Below are 20,320 nucleotides of genomic sequence, written 5' to 3' on the forward strand. Positions count from 1 at the left end.
CCCAGAATACCTTGGGGGAGATGGGAGAATCTCTTCTTGATTTCTGCCAGTGGCCTGCTGAAACTCTGAACCATGAGCTTTAGGAACACAAGACATGAACCTGAAGTGATCCCCAGGGCTGTTGAGCCCTGCCTCCTACCATCACAAGCAACCCTGTCATACAACTGCACTAATAAATTTGTCCCACTTTCTCCAATTAACCATAGGAACAATTTACCTAGGGATGTGGTAGATTCTCCATCATTTGAAGTACTTAGATCAAGACTGGACGTCTTTCTAAAAGACATGCTATACTCAAACAGAATTTATGGATTTGATGCAGAAATTACTGGGTGAGGTGAGGTTGTTATGCTGAAGGTCTGACTGGATGATCATAATGGTCCCTTCTGGCCTTCTTTAAGGCCATTTCTAAGAATTAATAAATGGCCCTCCCATGGCTGTATATGGCCCAATTTTACAGAGCTGCCACATTCACAAACGTATATTATAGCAAGCCTGTGCTGCATGAGGGCTTGGAGGATACAGGTGAGATTTGGTAACAACTGCTGCCCTATAGGCACCTCAAAGTCCTCCAGATGCTGCAGAAGCAGAGTTGCTGCTATCATTATGGTGCTGGCAGCACCACTCACTGCTGAGCAGCGCATGCATATCTGCATTACCTCATCCCCTCCATCAAACCCACTCTGAGCAATTCCCAGAGTAACCCCCACAAGTCCACCAAATCACCATCAGCTTACTTGCAATATGAGAGAGAGAGAGAGAGAGAGAGATCAACTGAGTTAGCAACTCCCTACAAAGCTGTGTTCTTCGTAGAAGCAGGTAACTCTGAGCACTCTCACTCAGTAGACATTGATCACTCTCACCACACGTTCCACAGATATGCTCCAGCCACACTCACAATGCATCTCTCACTCCCCAAACACTCCTATGTTAATGAGGTTGGGACAATCTTGCTGTAGAACCAGTCACTGTACCTTTAAACCAGTGGTGAATTTGACCACACCCAAGGAACCCTGATCAGCTCAATTAGGATAGCTATTAGATCTGCCACTGGCAAAATTAAAACACATTAGTGGGACACAGGATCTGACCCAACATATTTAGGATAGATGGGCAAATAAATTTGATAGATAAGACAGAAGATATACTTGTAATATTATCTTCCACTATCAATGATAGGTTCTTTAGAATTCAGAAATATAATATTTCTACATTTATTATGCAGTCTTTCCTATTTGTATAGGTATGCATTAATACACATAGATTAAATCAATATCACTTGATTCATTGTCAGCTTGTGGACCCATACAGTTGGGTCCTATAGGGGCCGATTCAGAAGTTTTTGAAGTAAATTAAAAGTAGCAGGCTTTGGATCAGACCTATACCATTGTACTTAGAATCAGAGAGGATCAGATATGCATGTCAGTAAATTAGGAGTTTTCATACCATCCCCCCAGGACTGTTCCAGTATTTGCCACATATCTGAATTGCATATTTCTGCAGCAGAGTTGATTTTCACATGGATGAAGAGAGTCAAAAATTTTAGCTACATTGTCTCTATTTAATTAAGCACACTCTAATACCCTTAATAATTCAATAGCATTCTATCATAATGGTCTAAAACACTACAGTTTATAGCATTATGTTGGTTTTTCGACTATGGAAACAAGATTGGAATCTATTGTCATAATTTTTTTAATAAGGACAGCTACACATTTTAAATCATTTTTACTTTTAATTGTTGTACTCCTCATTGTTCGTAATATTTGTAATACCATCTTAAAAACCAGAAACTAAATATCTTTCTAAACTACTTTGTCCTACTCTGAATTACAAAGTACGTAGCCCCTGTTCCTATAAACATAAACTCAAATGTGGGTTTGCAGGACTGGTCCATTTTTGCCATGGAACACCACATTGTGACTGCTTTTCTTTGTTTCTTCTCTTCCAGTGAAGTAACATTCTGCATCACTGATGAACACTGCTCTGTGACTACAACCAAGCACTATCAAATTGTCATCCACTCCATTTGTGTGGGGTGTGGGGGTTAGGGAGTCTGGTGTAGTTTAGGATAAGTAGGATTTGCAGAAATCAATTTTAACTGACAATCAATTCTTACTCCCACCAGGACTTGTAAGCTTGTGAATTTTAATAGTTTTTTTTAATATAATACACTGAAATAACTGATCATTATCTGGGTAAGCTTAATACCAAGCCAAGAATTGCAATCACTACTTACTCTGCCACAGAAACTAAAGAAGTAAACAAGTCAAACTTAGCCAGTGAGAGTGTGTTAAAGGTAACAATGATCTTGTGCAAGCCATAAATCTGGTAACCAGAACTGTGTTGAAATTATGGTTGCATCATTCTACCAACTGAAGATAGTTAAGTCCCAGGTAGACTGTGAAGACCTATGAAAGGATCTCTCAAAACTGGGTGACTGGGCAACAAAATGGCAGATGAAAGTCAATGTTGATAAATGTGAAGTAATGCACATTGGAAAACATAACCCCAACTATACATATAAAATGATGGGGTCTGAATTAGATGTTACCACTGAAGAAAGAGATTTTGGAGTCATTGTGGATATTTCTCTAAAAACATCCACTAAATGTGCAGCGGCAGTCAAAAAAAGTAAACAGAATGCTGGGCATCATTAAGAAAGGGATAGATAATAAGACAGAAAATATTGTATTGCCTCTATATAAATCCATGGTACGCACACATCTTGAATACTGTGTCCAGATGTGGTTGCCTCATCTCAAAAAAGATATATTGGAATTGGAAAAGGTTCAGAAAAGGTCAACTAAGATGATTGGGGGTACGGAACAGCTTCCGTATGAGGAGAGATTAATAAGACTGGGACTTTTCATCTTGGAAAAGAGACAAGTAAGAGGGGATTTGATAGAGGTCTATAAAATCATGACTGGTGTGGAGAAAGTGAATAAGGAATTGTTATTTATTCCCTTCTTATAACACAAGAACTAGGGGTCACCAAATTAAATTAATAGGCAGCAGGTTTAAAACAAACAAAAGGAAGTATTTCTTCACACAATGCACAGTTAACCTGTGGAACTCTTTGCCAGAGGATGTTGTGAAGGGTTCAAAAAAAGAACTAGATAAATTCATGGAGGATAGGTTCACCAATGGCTATTAGCCAGGATGTGCAGGGATGGTGTCCCTAGCCTCTGTTTGCCAGAAGTTGGGAATAAGCTACAGCAAAAGGATCACTTGATGATTACCTGTTTTGTTCATTCCCTCTGGGGCACCTGGCATTGGCCACAGTCCAAATATAGGATACTGGGCTAGATCGACCATACTGGGTCAGACCAAAGGTCCTTCTTATGTTCTTATGTACCACCTACATGCAACTTACAAAATAAAACAATACACCTTAAGTTGCATCAGAGCAGATGTACCTTTTATTCGTATTTTACAAAATTACAAATTGTGCAAGACAAGTCTATGAAAAAAGTTTCCTGTATTATTCTTACCTTGTTCCTCCTCCCACTCCCACAGGCTTGTTTATTTAACCACCTGTTACATCTTTAGATTGAAAACTGCTGGGGGCAGGGACTGTCTTTTGCTACATGTCTGTACAACACTGAGCACAATGGGGCCATAACCAGGCTGGGGGCTCTAGGCACTACTCTAATACAATGTTAAATAATAATTATAGCAACATTCTTTTTTTCCTTCCCTGACATGGCTCAGTATCCTTTATATTGATCATCTTTTTTTTGATCCACCAAAATGTTTCTACTTGTATTTGGTCAAGGCTAATTACATATACAAAGCTTGGTAAGAACAAGGAAAGGGCCTGTACACTATGGCCCTCTTTTATTAAGTGCCTGGTGAGTTCATTAAACATCAGGATGAATATAACTATTATAAATTAATTGTTAGTTATCAACTGGATGTTTGGTGCCAAACAAGCTGCAAAGCAATACATGATACCTACCCCCAAGCAGCATACAGTGTAAAGGATGGATTGTAACCTTACAATTCAGGCTAAATAAGGGGTAGTTTGTAGCTGTACTCCCCCTGATAAATCTGATTTGTTTTTTTAATTGCCAGAACATGATATGGGTGGGTTCATATTTCTCCACAACCACTGATGGAAACATTAAAGGTGTACTTCTCATTTATACAGATGCAGCTCTTTGTACGTAAAGCTTTGTTTACATCTGGGATGTTTTGCAAATATCTCCTACTGTTGCTACTTGTTCATCTCCACCCTAGTGTAGATGGCCTGCTGATTGCTACCAACATTTTAAGTGCTATGTTGGGTAGATCATGTTCTCAGAGCAGGGTTAGATGATGCTAGTGGCAGCAAAATTGTACAAGGCCCAAGAGAAGAATTTGGCCCTAAATCTGTAAGCAATTCAAAATGTGTAACAGTTTTTGTTAAGTCATTATCTTTTTTAAGTCAAACAAAAGTACCCAGGTAATTAAAGTGAGACTCCATCCCATCCTGGCAAACAATGACCTGGCCTATGTTATTCATACCATTACCACCTCTTGGCTGCACCACAGCAATGCAATATACCTAGACATGAAGCCATCAACTAATAGGAAACTCCAGCTAGCACTGAATGCTGTAGCATTCCTCAGGAACACAAGCTTCCATGAACAAATCTAATTTCAAGGTCTCAGTCTGTATCTTCAAGACACTCAATAGCTAGGGCCAAGGATATCTGAAATATTGCCTAAATATTTTAAAGTTCCAGGATGAAGACCATGATCTACAACTTAACTCCTCCGGCACAGTGGAACATTTAATCAGGGTAGCCAAATGCAAGTTTTTGGTAGTACCTTTTTCAGTGTCTATAAAACTTTTTTTTGTGAATTCTAAATTTCAAAACCCTAAATTCAAAGATACTGCTTGATGACATCTTGTCATTGTTAAGCATTTTGAAATATGTTGAGCACTTATTATCACCTCCTCTCCTGATTCACAAGCTGGGTGATGATGAAACAACTTTAATTGGATTTCAATTATTTTTTAAATGAAAACTTCCAAAACAAAGAATTAGTATGAACATAATTAGCTAGGAGGTACGTGTGTCTGTACTAGCAGTATACCTTGCTAATATGTCCCCTCCACGTGCCCAAATCAACACACAAGGCATATTCTTTTTGTACTCTCAGAGCATGCTTACTGAACAAATTCTTACACGTTCACTCATAATAATTAATTTCCCAGTATTGGACAGTTATAGAAATTAACAGATTTTAAATCAAACACATGGCCAGCTGTTTTCTTGAGGCCCATGTCCCAGGAATATGGAAAGGCATATGGAGTGACATGTACATTGAAACCACCTTCATGAGGTATGGCCATGGCCCTGGCAGCACCATTAGGATCAACCTGAAACCAAAGACCCTAAAGACATGGGCTCTTAGCCTCCACATATGCAGCTGACAGGTGGTAGACATTGCGAACATAGATGGCACCACTGAGACATAAATACAAGAGATCCACAAAGGAGAAATGAAGTCAAGGATTGTTGAAGATACAAGGGACAGAGAAGCCATGAGTAAGAAGCTAGAGTTGTGCATGGATACCTAAGCACCCAGTGGCAATAATAGATATTTTCAGTGGTCTTGTGGCACCACCGTCAGTCAAAGTAGACAACACACTTACAATTGAAATTAATCAAATGCAAGAATTTGAACATAGCTGGCCCAGAGTTCTATGATACAATATCAAGGATAGCAGAGGCACTGGTAATGACAAAAAGCATGTACAGGTTTGTCCAACAAAGATATCTGACACTAACCTTATCTATTCTGGAGTGATAGGCCTACAAGCAAGTTCATAAGAGGTTGTCCTCAAGAATATATTGTCACATGAGTTGATTTCTGTACCAAAGTCAATGTTCACTGACTCTGGTTACATAAGGACTGCATAGGCTAACTCTAACCTAAAGAAGCAGCTGCAGACTGAAGTGTCAACTGGACATACTTCATGAGAAATCATCTGCACAGCAATTGATGATTTCATAATTCTTTGGGTAGTACAATGTGTGACGTGCACCCCATAAGGCTTTATGGAAATATGCTTATGAATATATATATGATATAACTGGAATATGTTTTATGCTACATATGCCATGTAACATATCTATGTAAAGGTTATGATCTACTGAATATATTCATCCTATTTGTATGCATGTGTCGTTGTATTCGAAGTTATGAATATTGGCTGTATACTTGTTTGATTTTAAATACCCTTAGTAAGGCATTTAGTCAGCTTCTTTAGAAAGGAATTTGCAAGTTAAGTGCCCAATTAAGAAGCACTTAATGGACAATGGATCTTGGAAGGCTCCAATCCACATAGGAAGTCTACATGAGGACGTTCAAGGTAGCATGCAAACCATGGCTGCTACCTGTAAGTTGTGAGTCATGCATGGACATGTGACTTGCCCATGTGACTCCAAAACTCCATCTTGTAGCTGGAATTCTACACAGGGGGAGGGAGGGGTATCCACCCACAAGAGAAAGTCTATTTAAACCCCTGGGAGACCCCTCCATTTTGTCTTCAGCTGGCTAAAGAGATAGCCTCTCCACCCTCAAGGATACTTGAAAGAAACTGGAACAAAGGACAGTAACTACAGGGGGTGTGAGTGACTGCTGGACCCAGACTAGAAGAAGACTAGTCTGTAAAAGGAAGCTTACTGGAATTCCTCTGAGGATGAGGTTTTTATCTGTATTTAGTTTTCTTACTGTATTAGACATAGATTTGCGTGTTCTATTTTATTTTGCTTGGTAATTCACTTTGTTCTGTCTATTACTTGGAACTACTTAAACCCTATTTAATAACATCACTTTTTACTTATTAATTAACCTAGAGTATGTATTAATACGGGGGGGGCAGCTGTGCACATCTCTCTATCAGTGTTAAAGAGGGCGAACAATTTATGCGTTTATCATGTAGAAGCTTTATACAGGGTAAAACAGATTTATTTGGGGTTTGGACGCCATTGGGAGTTGAGCATCTGAGTGTTAAAGATGGGAACACTTCTTAAGCTGCTTTCAATTAAGCCTACAGCTGTTAGGGGATGTGGTTCAGACCTGGGTCTGGGTTTGCAGCAGGCTAGTGAGTCTGGCTCAAAACAGGCAGGGCATTGAAGTCCCAAGCTGGGAGGGCAGGGAAAGCAAGGGCAGAAGTAGTCTTGGCACATCAGTTGGCAACCCCAAGGGGGTTTCTGTGATCCAACTTGTCACACAATGGTCAGCAAGTGGGATCATTAAGAACTTTGTGACCAATTTCAGAGTCTACACTGAACTCAAGCGAGCAGTAGGAGAGGTATTCCTTGTCTTTGACAGGTAGAAAAACTTCATCACAAAGAATCCCAAGATCTAGCAGAGCTACAGAAGCATTCAGAATATATTAATTGAGTACAAGTACACAGCTACCACCACAGAAAGTTGTCTGATGGTTACTGAAAACAAAAGAGTTGATTGACATCACTTGTATAGAATTCATTAAAGACAGTTTCACCAATGACTCACTAAAGCACAGGCAGAGACAACACCCCAATTGAAATAAACCAGGAAGGTGATGATCGGCAGAAAATGTATGGCCACCCTGCATGATGAAGCCAACAACATCCTTGTATGATAAATGGTGATAGTTACAAAAGAGAAGCCGGTGGGCATGCCAATATTATCAGATTAGATTGAGGTATTTTTTTTACTCTTGTACCAATACCTTGAACCAGGCCTAACATCTTTAGTGATTATGGAACCCCCAGTGCAAGAGAGCTGTAATAGACATCCATAGTACTACAGTGCAACCCCAGAACGTTGCCTCAGGACTGTTAGCTGTCCATGCACTCTCAGGCTGTGATACAGTAGCTTCCTATTTTGGTCTCACAAAGACACTGTGTTGAAGAATCTGTGAGTTGGATAGTCCCTCTCTCTGCTGGGTGACATCAATGCAGCAGTGCCCAATGTCATTGAACTGGCTGCATACTACAGTCAATCACATTGTGTCACTATGTTGAAGCAAGGCAGAAATCATGGGCAGCAACAAGTGGCAGAATTACCATGTCAACACCAAAGTTCAGCTCCTTAACACCAACAGCTGAAGCATTTATAGAAATCGTAAAATGAGCACATCTTCAGGCACACATGTGGGGAAATTGCTTGGTCTCCAGACGTACCCCCACTATCCACTGCAGTATTTGGTTAATATTGTTATAATATAACTTCTTGGATATTTTTTACATTAAAATGAAATGAAAATTGATGTCCATGCTATACTCCCAAACACCCTCCTCATATGCCCCTGTTATTCAAATATGGATTATTAATTTTTTATATTGCAAATGTTAAATACATGCATTTCATGTGGTAGAAATCTTCTGCCTTGCTTCTATATGTGCCAAATGATGCAAACTCTTACTGATTACAGGGAGGGTGGGATGACATGACGAACTTTCAAAATGCTCAAGAAGGATAGAGTGTCATCGGGCAGATTCTTAAAATTTATGGTCTTGAAATTCAGAATCCACAAAAAATCCTTGTATGGACCTTAAAGCAAGGATGATAAGGGTAGAGCTCCTTTGCACAGTGGGTGGAGCTTTCTCAGGGGCCGGCCAAAGACTGCAGAATGAATCCTGCCCCCCAGGAACTAACCTCACCACACTTTTTTGACCTTGCCTTCTCTCTGCAAGATGTTTATGTATATACTGATGTTATTAAAAAACAAGATTTTAAATTCCAAAACAAAATCTTTATTGCACACAATTTTGCCCCAGGGAGAGGATGAAAGAACAAACATGTGACAAATGTTAATTATGTTGCTTAATGCACTACTGGAAGTCACTCAGATCTACAGTGATGAGTGTGGTGTAAGAACCTGTATAGGACAGAACAGAATTGTGTGGCTGGACTGGTGCAAACCAATAGTGTACACAGGCAAAACCAATATAAACCAAGATTTGCAATGGTGCAGTTTATTCCTAATTGAAATCAGGGTAAATTGCACTAGTGCAAATCACAGCTTATAGCAGCTTTGTCTGCAATAGAGGATTGCAATCCTGCAGCTACATCAGCTGCTGGCCATTGATGCTGTAACGGGGCAAATCCCTAGTGTAAACAAGGTCCAAGATTCTTATGTCACCTCCTATTCATATCGGGTGTGTCTGAATTAGGCTGAAGTACCTTAGAGCATGGGCCAATTATTTTGTTTGTTAATACCATTTGCCCTGTCAGCATTCCAAATTAAATGATTATAGCAGATACTAGTAACCGTCACTGAGATAGGAAGGAACTGTTAGGACCAAGATGTAGGTGGTCTCACCTACTAATCAGAGCAGGAGTCAGGTCTAATGAGCGAATCAGGCATCCAGGTTGGGCAACGGAGCCAAGGGTCAGCACCAGAACCAATTGCCAGTTACCAGAGCCAGGGGTCAAGCCAGAGTCAGAACCAGGAATCAAAGCTGAGCTGAGATGCCAAATGCCAGAGCCAAGGGTCAAGCTGGAGTCAGAGGCAAGTGTTGGAGCCATGACTGGTCAGTGAACACTGGAAGTGAGGCAAGGATCAAGCATGGAGCAGGAGTACAATGGTACAGGTGTGAAGGCTGGGGTAAGGCAGGAGCCAGGAGCAGAGCAGGAACCAGAAACAGGGTGGGTGCAGGAAGCAGGCACAAGCAAAGTCCAATGCAGTCGCAACAGGAAACCACTTTGTTGCTCAGACAAATTTCCTGTTTCTCCTCCTGGCTTAAATGGCATAGTTGGTCCAATCAGTGAAGCCAAGGGATCTTCCAGGCAGAGCTCCCGTGTTTGGTGTGTTCGCTAGGGCTATAACCCTCGTAGTTTCTCAGCCTACATGGTTTCAATAGCCATTGGGTAGAGGCCAGGATGTGGCAGCTGTCTGGGGACTCCCAGGCCTCTGTTCAAGACGCAGGACAGCACAGGAACAAGGGCTGCTCTAGCTATCGGCAAACTGGGCAGGGTGGCTGAGCCAAACCTGAGCACTACTGCAATCTGTGCACCAGGTTGCAATGCCACTCACTCAAATTTGGCCTGACCACGGGCCAAAGATTTGCTGCATCCCCCTTGAAAATCCAACAGACCTCCCCTCGCAGGTGCCCCCCACTTGAGAACCTCTTTTCTAAGGAATGGAGAGAGGTGTGGCACACTGACATTTTGTCTAAGGTGGCAGATTGTCTTGAGCAGCCTCCGGGGAAATTCTGCACTCAGTTATGCCCATGCAACAGACGGGTAAGTGAGGGCAGAATTTGCCCCAAACAGACTAAACTAATTTGATTATGCCCCCACATCACTGGTTTAGCACAGGAATAATTTCATTCTGCTACAGCTGACATAGTCATCATGTAATTAGAAGTTAAGTACCTAAAAATCTAACTCTAAATTACAAATGTTTGGGTCCTTATTTAGGATTTAGAGCAAGGATTCTTTCTTTCTTTCTTGCACTCAAGTTTCCCTTTGAGCACACAAGAGGGCAGTGCAGTTCTAAACTGAGCACAGCTCTCCATATCAAGCAGAAGTTAAGTTTGTGGGTTGTGATAAACACAGAAAACGATCAGTCAAAGTCTAAGAAACACAATCCTGATATTAAAGGATGATTTCTGTCATCTGTCTCAATATTACAATTTGAAAATCCAACTTTAATTACTACATTTTTCTACTTTATCCACCCCAGCCTCCACACACAATGAACCTTTGTAATGTCAGGGGCAAAAAAGACAAGGAGGGTGAATGTTCATTTTCCTAAGTGTGAAGAATTGGCAGAGCTCTATCAGCACAGGATTGTGATTTCTTAGCAATACTACAGTTCCCATTGATTTTGGGACTAGATATGAGTGCTCAGTGTCTTTCAGGATTTGGCCCCATATTTGTAAATGAGATAGACAGCTAGCACCACATTATGTTCCTCTTTGTTCAGTGTTCAAAAGCATACCTTGTTTGTCTGAAATTGATCTTTTCAAAGGCATTGAGTAATAGCACTGCAAGCTAAAGCTGTTTAAAATTCTTCTGGACTTTATTGATCTGTATTAGCCACACATACATCAAATAAGCTGAACACTGTTTTCAGCCATGCAGTAGGTTAGTGCACTAGCCTTTCATCTCTAGAGAAGGGAGTTAGAACGCTGGCTTCGGGCTAACGTAAAATGAATTTGGTTGTTTTCCTACAAGCCCCTCTCAATATTTTTCCACATATTAAAAAGAACTGTGTCATGCATGACTGGCAATGCCTGCTTATGAGAGATTTGAGTCTGGAATAGTAGGGGATGTTGTATGATCAAAGTGCATTGGAAAAGTTTTCAGCAATACTTCATTGCACTAACTAACTACTAGTTTTAGTTTCTCACGTTAATGGAAAGTAAAATCTGCCCCTTTTTTTTTTTTATACAAAGGAAAGAATGGTAGTCCTATTGACTAAAATTTAAACACATCCACGCACACCTGAACCTTGTAAGCTAGACAAAAAGAGTGAAGTCCAGCCCAGCCCTTCCAGGACCAACTATAGTTAGAGTAATTTGTTCCCAGCATTGGTATAGGAGTTCTTGGTAGTGCTGCTCAGCAGTGAAAGGCCAGTCAGCCTTCATTGTACTTTATAAGCTTCATTTTAGAAGTTCTTACAAACAACAAAGTTTTCATCCCAAATAGAGTTCTCTGAGTGTGTGTCCGTGCTTTTTAAATGCATATGACCAAAATCTATTATAAAAATGAGATTTTTCATCTAAGGCCTGATTCAAAGTCCACTGTCTTCAATCCCTCTTTCAATTGACTTCAATGGGCTTTACATTAGGCTTCAATTACTCATTTTATCTATCGATCTACACATATACCCCTATCCTCTTCCCTTTTAACTACTGTAGACTTATAACAGTATTACATCAAATACGTGTGTATAATAGTGCTTCACTAAATATGTATATTCATATGTAGAATATTTCTCAAACATTTTTTCTTGCCTCTAATAATCTTATGCCTATTCACATATCTTAAACATGCATTCTATACCTTTGTTGATACATTGTTCCCCATGTACCCTGACCAGTGCCCACTGAAGCCATTGGAAGGATAACCATTCACTTCAGTGGCTATTGGACTAGACACTATATATTTAACTTGTATCTGTCCCGAAAGAATATCCAGAAAGCTGACCATGGTTAGGAGGAGTATGTTGTGGAGTTTAGTCTTTCTTTAAATCAGGTGGAAAATATTTGGCCAAATAATGAAAAAACAATGTTGGGGTTTAACTCATTTCTCCTTGACAACTTGTTAAGCAAACATTCTCTTTTCCATTCCCACTATCTAAACTAATATTTGAACAACTTACTCTGTACAATGTGTTTGCTAACTGTTCCTTGTCTCTCTGTCTCTCCTAGTTGATTTCTTTTCATTCATAACTCATTTTACAGTATCTTTTTCAACAGGGCACAATGTTTAAAAGTATTCTGTAAAATAAATTACTACTAATACTGGACCCAACCCTGCAATCTTCACTCTCATTGATGTGAATGGGAGTTTTGTGCATGAAAGCACGGCGCAGTTTAGTCCAATAATTTTTTTTAAAGCACGTGTCTATTTGCCTCCAATGTTACTGAAAGAATGTAAATTATTTACCGTGAACAAAAGTCAGTTTGTCAGCCCGGGGTTGACTTTAATCTTAATCTATCATAGTGCAGAGCAAAGGGAATGTGCTGTTTATGTACTTCCCACCCAACCCCAGCATTGTTAACAGCCTGGGTTTTGTCACATACCTCAGTGATGAGAAATGTTTGGAGGCTAGAGAAAACGGCTCAACGAGATGGATGATAGTTCATCAGTAATACTACATGGAGTACATGCCATACAGCAGCTTCACAACATTTGTCAGAACCTGTTACTGCCACATCTATACAGTAGAGGCCCAGTCCTGAAATATTTAGGCGTTACTCAGGCAAAACTCCCATCAGACCAAATTTTGTGGCTCATCTATTTTTGATGTTTATCCAGTCATGTCATGTTTGGCCTTTTTGTTGGTGGCTGGTTGTGTTCCTTAAGGATATATATGTATATTTATCACTAATGCCATTTGTAATCTTTATTGTATAGCGTGATTTTTAAAGATAGATAATTTATATTTTAATAGGCTTCATTATGTCTGAGTAAATTTATTTTTGGTTTATCTTTACTGTATTGCAAGTCTCCTTTTAACATTCAGTCAAGGAAGAGATGGTGTCAGGGCCATGGTGTATAGAATCTTTCACATCTAGCTCATGACTTCATATCCAATTGGGGTCAACAGTGTTACCATTGGATGATGGCCAGTATGAAATAAACCAGTTATTTCAGTCCTATTCTAGATAGGTATCCCAATCGGAGAAAAAGCCACATTTCCACAGTTGCCACCTTTGTTGAAGTCTTAAGCAGAGATCCCCAATAATGGAGGGTCATGGAGTCAAAGCACCTGATCCCGTGAAGTTGTAATGCCTCTTATAAATGTGCTCAGTACCACACAAGATCAGGCCTGAAATGACCCTATGGTCTCTACAGGTCAGTTTGTGGGTCTATTAGTAGTACTGGGAAACTGACACTTTTAGATCATGGGCCAGACACTCAGCTGGTATAATTCAGCAAAGCTTCATAGTCTACTAGGGAGCTACACTAGTTTATTCAAAACGAGGGTCTGGCCCTTTGCTCCTGAGGCTTTATTCTCCCATTGCAGGATATGAGTAACTCCCATTGAAGTCATGGGTATTACATGTGTCCTGTAGCGGGAAGTAGGGCCCCTGGGCTTTCAATCTGGCACCTTTCACAAGTATTGAATTCATGTAAAACGTCACAAAGTAAAACAAATCCAATAAAAAGGTTTTTTTTAAATATAAAGTTAGTAGCACAATGCAAGCAGCTCCTTCCGAAGAATTTCACATTTTAAGCATGTCACTTTCCAGCCTAGGTATATAAGATACAAAAATCAGAAAAGAAATGGCAATAATCTGACACGGAATGAGACGTTATATAGGAGTTGTCAAAGAGTCAAAAGAATAATGATGAAACCAAGAGCTGCAAAAAGAATGAAAGGGAACACATCATGTGGAGATGACCTAATTCAGTAAGAAATTAAAAAAAAAAAAAACCCTCTCACTCTTCACCATGCTTATTGAGAACGAAGCTTATAAACATACTTCAGGCCTCAGTTGCCCTGTTGTAATTGTGAAATAAATCCATCTGGCCTTTCTTCTGTAACCAGGTTTATACTACATATGGCTAACAAAACAATCATATCAGATGTTAGAAAGTAATGAATAAATCACTAAAAGTATAAAAAATAAAAAAATCATAGTTTGGAAAATTAGCATCCAGTCAATGGCATCATACATCTGATCCCTAAAACCTCACATAAGTATGTATGTTACTTATCAGTGAAATTTATGTAACTAATTTACATAACATGTCACTAACTTAAAAACCCAAACAAAGCTTTAGATGAGTATTCAGCAATAAACTTTGCTGCCACCCTGAAATAGCTTGCAATGGTCTCAGACATACGTCACTACAGGAATCTCTTATATGCAGAAAAGCTCATCTGTTTTTAAAATGAACCAACAGATTCCAAAACTTTGTTAATGCAATGAATGGTCAGTTTATTTCAATTATTCCTGATCTTAAAGTATTTAAATTTTGAGGAAATACAGCAGCACTAAATATTAGGAGATGGTTATGTCTTTTACAGCTGGTAAACATTTAACTCAAACCATGAAAAGCAAATATAGTTATGGTTTTGTATTACTATATCACAGTATTCATAAACAACAGATTTTTAAGAATTAGGGTTTGGGGTTTTTTTTATATTGGCCTGATTCTGCTCCCATATACATCAGTTTATAAAGATGTAACTTGAATGATTTCAGTGGAGTAACTCCTGATTAGCACCAGTGTATCTGAAAAGAGACACCAACCCACTTTTATCCTACCATTTTGAATTTTTTACCATCTGCATCACATTAGGGAGAACATTTTTCTCCCATTTTTAAAAAGGTTTATTTTCCCCCATCTTGTGTAAAGCTGGTTGTTTCAGGGTCCCAGTGACGATTAGCAAATAATAAGTTTCAAGAACATTAAAACAGTGAGGTTAATGACTGACAGACAAAGAGTTGTACAAACTAAGATCCAAGGCACGTATATTTTGTGCAGCCAGAGGAAACAGCTGAGATGCAGGGATGGTCATACAGGAACATACATTGAAATCCTATAATCCATTGGTCCATAACTATTTCCAGTGGTAAGAACCAAGAACTAACAATCAGACTGACCCTTCTGACCTTAGTATAAAAGATAAGGTGAACTGCAAACAAATCTAAAAATTCCATCTACCTCATCAACATGCTCAAAATGCCCTCTACAGCCAGATCAAGGGGAAGAGGAGAACTGCCAGAAAACTATCCCTGAAAAACCATCTCCTGTGACCAAACATCTCAGTAGCAGGACAAAAGAAGGTGCCATATCAATTTCATTTCCATTCATCATTGTTAAGGGCGAGTTTAAGAAAGTTTCATTGCCCATTAATACTCAAATCATAAGCAGCTGCACACGATATAGTTTCGAACGTAGCCGCATAACATTTATTTCCCTGGAGCTTTGTCCTTAAGCTGCAGACTGACAGGCATCAAGGAAATCCAGCCTTCTCTTTACAGAAACCCAGACAGAATTTTTTACATTTAGCAGCTGAACCAAACTTCACAAAAGCACCCAAAAAGAATTGGTAAAAGGTTAGGATAGATTGACTGTTTCCAAATTGGAATACTAATGATGATCTTTAATGAAGCCTGACAGTACAATCTGTTTCTTATTGTTCCCTAAGTGCTGGCTACTGATCATATTCACTGGCTTTAGGTGATGGGGACAGACAGGGACAAATGGGCCCTGCTGGTGAGCAGGACTGTGCACAGCTGATCTTTCAACAAGGATTAAATTAATTAAAATGATTCTCACATCAGAAGAATCAATCTTTGTATTTGTTATCATATTGTTTATTAATTTTGAATGATGACTAATTGGTACCACTGCTGCTTGGGTCATCTGGCTTGGTAATCTTCTTAGAAGACAGCAAAGAATGCATCATTTTAATAGCTCAGGGTGGGAGCAGGGGAGTTGAAGATGGAGAACATCCACCAAGCCTGTTTAGTACCTCTCCTAACAGAGTAAACTGTATGTGCAGGGACAATGAGAAAGAATGTTCCAAATGTTAACTTCCCTTGTCAGAATGAAATAAAATGGGCCAGATCTTTAAAGGGTGTAACTTGATGTAGTTCCATTGTCTAACTTCCAAACAATATTCAGGATTGTAAATAAACATGTAAATTCAGCCTTCTTCTGATAAGAATAGCCCAGGTGAGAAGTTATTTTCCCCAGCCTCTTTCTCAAACTTCACCCACCTTCAACCCAGCCACTGAAGGATGGGAAGCCCATTACTCTAGATAAGAAAACCCTCCAATATACAATTATCACTTGTAGTGTGGATTACTAGAACAACATTTTAATTATGTTCCTTGTTTCTAGGATCTTGGCTGCACTAGGCTATTTTCCTCCTAAAGTTTCCGTCATTGATATCACAGTTCAGCTCCACCAGTGTAGTGACAGTGCTACCGTATAAACAATGACAGTGTTACTCAGTAAGTTGAAAGCCAGCATACTACCATACCCCACTTCTCTGCAGTCCCAGCGTAGAGGGTGGAGAGCAGTGATGAGAGGATTTGAATGATCCCTTGAGCTGCACTCTATTCCAGTAGGGCTGGGGCTGACACAGAACTGCCCATAGAATCAGAAAGCCATAACTGGTTCCCTGACAGGCCACTCTTTCCTGTCCTGCTATGTTGGGTGGATCTCCACCACACCAGAGGATCTAGCCCCACATCTGGCACATTCACTTAAGAGGCAGTTTGCCCTAAATGAGAGGGATGTCAGCATATTTGCTAAGACTGAATCAAGGAGATCTGTCACAGATACCAACAAAACTGGATCCTCATTCTAGGTTTAATAAGACCTACTTCTAATGTATTTAGCCAAGCACAATGCATTAATTACCTGAGCAAACCGACTGAAGAAGTTTTAGATGGAAAACTAAAGAGCTCAGCAGATGAGTAATATTAATGATATCCAGGAGGGTTGATTACCGATCATCATGTAGCCATTCTGTTCAGTTTAAATACATTCTGTTCATGAAACATGATCCTGAACCAAACCCCATTTACACCCAATTTTTTTTTATAATCAGATGAATCAAAATGCCTCCTCCTACTGAGCCTCTGCCCTCATCCAAATTTGGGATGTTAGGAAACCCAGGTCTAGATCCTATTTTTCTGGCTAAGCCCATATATACTAGTAATGTGAGAGGTTGCAACTCTTAGTTTTAATTTAACCTGCTGTGTCTTGTATATATTTTCTCAAAACTACATGGGTTTTCTGTGTCTGTTCAACACCAGGCACAGTGTTCTTGCTCAACAATGCCAATAACTGTGTACACCAGGAGATAGGGCACAGGACTAGAAGTCAGGAAATCTAAATTCTGTTCCTAGCTCTCCCACTGACTTGTGTGCGCTTGGGCAAGTCTCAGCTCTCATTCTCAGTTTCCTAAGAAGCTTTCTGACTGCTGAATAAGTGCTAAGTGTTCCTATTACTCCAACAAGTAAACTTCTTCAAACGATTATGATGTTTTTATTCTTTCCCATCTTCCTTAGAGTAACAAATGTGTAAAACTCAAATCATACTATGAAAGTCAAACTGGGCCAGGGACAGGACATTCACTCCTTCCCAGTGGGAAAATCCCAACCTCAGAGTGATCACATCTGAATGTGGTATTCTAGCTATTACCTTGTATTTGCAATCATAAGAGATAGGCGGGTTAGAAGCATCTCTGTGCAATGCACTATTTAGAATTTTATTCCCAGAAGGCAAAGAGCGAGACAAGGTCAGCTTTCTTTATTTGTATTTGGTTTGTCTTTGAATCATGTTTGAACTTTAAAAGCTCCCTGTTATCTATTTTTAGAGATGCCAGCAACAGCTTGGGTTGGTGGTTCAAAATTTTCCTAAATACAAAAAGTTATGTTAAAACAAGTCCTGTCTCACATTAGTTCAATATTAAGGGGCTTCTTTACCTCTACATTCAGTGCTTGACAATTTAGTGCATTTCATTACTAACAGACATATTTTGTTTTTATTTGCAAATATACTTAAACATATAATATTTTCCATTTCAATCTGAGGATTACGTTCCGCTTTACAAATGTTGATGACATTAGCCTGATAATAACAGTGTACTAAGAACTATTATTCCCATTTTACCAAGGGGAAACTAAGGCACAGAGACGTTATGTGGATTGTCCAAGGTCAAGCAAGAAGTAAGTTCCAGGTAAAGCCAGGGACAGAACCCAGGTCTCTCCACTGCAGTGATACTATTAGCTGGAGAAGCGGAGTCAGCATTTCCCTGCCCAAATTAGCAATATTAGTATGAGCATGTGTAGAATGTATTCTTATATCCATTTTACAGGAATCCAAGAGGATCCCACATGCTTACTCACATGTACATTTTGACATTTGGTCACAGACTAAAAGGTACTTTGCCTTGGAGTGCTTTCTTTATATGCCCTCAGAAGCCCCAGGACTTTCATTTGTTTAAATCCTGCCCAAGACCATGGTGGACATTTTCAAGAATGTCTAAAGAGTAGAATGGATGTCCATCCTGTCTGAAATAGGTAACTGCTCCACGACACAGAAGATCCACAGAAGCAAAAAAGAATTAGAAGACAATCCTGCTAAGCTTGATCAGAAAACACATAAAAGAGCTGCCTCCTCAGACTAAACAACATGAATATTTTCTGGACAGGTTTTTAAAAAATGCTCCATTATGGGACAGTAGGGCCAAGGCATCTGGGATTTTTAATGTTTCAAAGCATCACAATATAATCTCCAAGTTTTGGTGGGACACAATATTAAATAGCAAAAGGCCAGTATCCCCTGTCAGCCTTTTCCATTAATTCAGAACTGATTATAACATTACCACTTCCTGCCAGCCCTAAAATAAGTACTAGTCTGATAAGCAGATAGACGTCATAATTCTTAAAGGTGACAGCATCAAAGGAAAATGACATGGGAAAAGAAAATCAATGCAAGTTGCAGATAATTTAGGATTGCCTTATTTAAGTTCTATTTATTGAGAATGCTCTCTTTTTCTTTCTGCCAAGAATGCCTTCCCCAGAACACATATGGATATTTTCAGGTTTTGTTAAGGAGACTCAACTTCTAATTGGGGGTTTTCAGTTTATACAGTAACAAGAGACTGACAAGCTTTCTGGAATTCTTTGTCTCTAAATTCTTTTTGTCCCCTAAATACTTTCCCTGTTGGGAAATGCACTTATTCCAAATAACTCTAATGGCTAAGTCCTCCAGCAAATATTTTAAGTACCTAATTTTGAATAACACCTTGTCCTAGGAATTGGTCAGTTGTTAACCTTTAACCCTTTACACTGCCATGTGGGAGGGATCCTCTTAAAATTCTCCTTGTAGAAAACCTATAAGTAGTATATAAGTCTATTTGACCTCAGGATTTTCTAAAGGTAACTTCTGCACAGCATCATCTCATTTCTTTCTTATGTTTCAACTAACTCCTTAAACAGTGATTCAAAGAAACGCATCTTTTAATAAGATCTTAGTGGCTTTTTTCCATTGTTGTGTTCCCAATAAAAATACAGGGAACTAGTCAGTCTTTATGAAAAAATCATAGGTCATTTAAGGGGAGATTTTCAAAACAGCACTGACGCTACCATCAATTTTCACCAGGAATTGGGTGCCTAATTGCCTTTGAAAAATCAAACCCTTAGGGTAGATCTACAGGACGGCTGGGAGCAAGACTCACACTAGCAGGGCTCAAACTAGTGTGCTAAAAAATAGCAACATGGACATTGCAGCTCAGGTTGTAGCTCTGGTTCTCCAGATTGGGGGGCTTGAGCACCTGAGCTCCTGCCCGAGCTGCAATGTCCGCACTGCTATTTGTAGCTTGGTGGCTTGAGTTCTGCTAGCATCAGTCTGTCTACCCCAGCGAGGAGGCTCACTCCCTATAGGCTATGTCTGCACTACAGGCTAGAGGTGTGATCCCCCTGCTCCAATACATATACCTTCGGTAGGTCGATGAGAGCTAGCAGAAGTATAAATAATAGTGTGGCCATAGTGGCACACGCAGTGGCAAGGAAGGCACAGCTGAGCAGTGCCAAAGACGTACCCACCATTTTAAGGTGGGTTTTTACTCTGCACGGCTCAGCCATGTTTCCACTGCTACTGCCTGTGCTACTACGGTTAC

This window comes from Lepidochelys kempii, chromosome 6, assembly GCF_965140265.1.
Source record: "Lepidochelys kempii isolate rLepKem1 chromosome 6, rLepKem1.hap2, whole genome shotgun sequence".
NCBI lineage: Eukaryota > Metazoa > Chordata > Testudines > Cheloniidae > Lepidochelys > Lepidochelys kempii.